A 2,759-nucleotide genomic window follows, 5' to 3' on the forward strand; every position below is an offset into this window, starting at 1 on the left:
CTTTCCAGCTCATCCAACAACTCAAGGGTTGTGCTTGCCATTGTGTAATTACTCAAGCTCCCCACGTAATTATTTATCTTAAACCTTCTTCCATCTATCTAGCAGTCAGTAATTAAAATAATATTCCCTAACCTGACCGGAATTCTTCACTGTCGACTCTTGCGTTATCAGGATGGGATCATATACTATTCATTTTTTTTAGTTAAATCACAATAAATATTTTCAACTAATTTGTTAACTAAAACCAAGGTTTTTGCTTGGGCTATTTTTAAAGAATTATACCCTGCGTAACTGCGTTGACTTGGTTGTGTTCCTAACTAACATTTGCGGGATCACATGATTAATATAAGTGCTCTGGTAAGATATATTCCTAATCTAACACTTATTATACTGGCATGTTGATAAAATATTGTTCTATCAGTGCATAAGGTCGTAGGAGAAATTAATTAACAATCTGATATCGCTGCATTAATAAAAGCCAGGCACTCATTTTCCATGCAACATGATATTTCTTGTGATGCAGCCCAATGGGACTCCATGCCTCGTAACATTTTCTTTTCCATATAGTCCATATTCTTTGGAAAATGATGTGTTCGTATGTTTGGTACACATGAACCATTGATTTAGAATCGGCAGTCCAAATTTCTTTTGCTATAAATAAATTATCACGCATGAAAAAGATATGTAAACATATACTAGCATCTCAAAGTTAAAGATATAATAATTAACTTTAAACCGTAGATTGGGTTGGTCATAGATGCTGTTGTAAATAATATAGTTTAATTAAGAAGTTATTCCAAAATATTTCTATTTTATATTAAAAATACTACATTTTTTAAAAAACTTTTAATTTTATGTTTGAAAAATAATATATTTTTTTAGTGTTTATGTAATAAACAATGATACAAGTTAGTAACCAACCAAAATAAATTATAAATTTAAGTATATAAGATTGAATTGAGTAAGAGAAAAACTATTATTTCTCCTAGCACGCATAACAATCCTTATACTTTCAAAGTCTTTTTTCCTCAACAATAATTTATTATTTTGCCGTTAACTTGAAATCATGATTCTTGAAGCTCCTATAATTTATTTTTCTAGTAAATATTTATTTTTTCTAACAATTATTTTTTCTTTAACAACTATTTTTTAAAGGCTGGATGCACTTTTTAATTTTATTTTAACTCTCCATTTAATTTCTTCTTTGATTTTATTTTAGCTCTTCATTTAATTTCTTCATGGATGTTATAGATTATAGGTCTATATACAAACACCTACACCTTTTGAAGAAGATTATATAATTCATTTTAGGTTGTAGTACTTTCTGTTTATATTCTTCTTACACCTTTTTGAAGAAGATAATATAATTCATTTTAGGTTGTAGTGCTTTCTGTTTATATTCTTCCTTCGCTGTTTCTTTGCCAACAATATTAAGGAAGAAATCATGTCAAGCAACAAGAAATTATAAAAATATAATAAATATAATATAATTAGTGAGATTCCTGACTTGCAATATAAATTTTTTATTTATAAGAATTAAAAGCTTCATCAATTATTTTATAAGTTAAATCCTACTCTTTCTATAATATGATTCATGATTCAGAAAATATCAATTTAGATGCATTACATTCAATAAATAAAAATACAGCAAGTATATTGTTATTTCAAAAATCCTTTAAAATATACAAGGGATTGTTGTAAATAATACAATTTAGTATTATTTAAAAATTTATTCTCAAAGATTTCTATTTTACAGTAAAAGGACAACATCCTTTTAAGTTTAAAGTATTTAAACTTTTGTTCTCCAACTTTAAAAAAATTATTTTTTGAATATAAGATTGGAAACTTATTAGATTATTCTAAAAAATTTCTTTATTCTAAAAAATTTCTATCCTACAATAAAAAAATAATATCTTTTTAAGTTAGAAGTGTTTAAACCTAATAAATTTTCAATCTTATATTAAAAAAATAATTTTTTTTCAAGTGTTTATAATATGTGTTAGTAATTAAATATAAAGAGTGGTAAATTCACGTGCACGAGGTTGAGTTAAGCAAGAGGAAAATCTTTGTCCCCATTTGCGCGGGGCAAAAGCTATGCTTTTTTAGTTTTTTATCTTTGATAATAATTTAGAATCCACATGTTTTGAAGCTCTTAAAATATATTTTTGTAACAACTATATTTTTTTTCCGACAACTATTTTTTTTGTATAACAACTATAATTTAAAGAAGATTGGTTGCACTCTTTAATTTTGTTTTAATTCTTTATTTAATTTCTTCATGCATGTTACATATTCTACGAAGACGTGCAGGTTTTCTTAAGAAAAACCATATTAACCACAACAAAACCCATTAATTAAACGCAACTTTGGATACTTTAAAAATATTAAATTAAAATTTTTAATATTTTTTATAGTTTTAGCATATTAAAATAAAAAAACATTTATTTTAATAATTTTTTAAAAAGAAAATATTCTAACAAAAAAACCCAACCAACATAACAGTACTACATGTCCACGATAGATTGTCAAAAAAATTTATTACGGACCCGCTGCATTGAATTGATTTGTCCTTCTTTGAAACTCGACAAGTGATGGATTGTGACGGGATGATTGGCGTGAAATTTAAATTAAAGCGGCTGGGAAGCTGGGCGTCCCTTGATTTTTTTATTGGCTTGGTTGCTGAACATCTTACAGCTGGTGCAAGTCTTTTGTCGTTATAGTGGGAAGGGGGCGAGAGAGTGATGGGGGGGGGGGGGGGG

Source organism: Populus euphratica, unplaced genomic scaffold (assembly GCF_000495115.2).
Source record: "Populus euphratica unplaced genomic scaffold, PopEup_1.0 scaffold2.1, whole genome shotgun sequence".
In the NCBI taxonomy this organism is placed as follows: Eukaryota; Viridiplantae; Streptophyta; class Magnoliopsida; order Malpighiales; family Salicaceae; genus Populus; species Populus euphratica.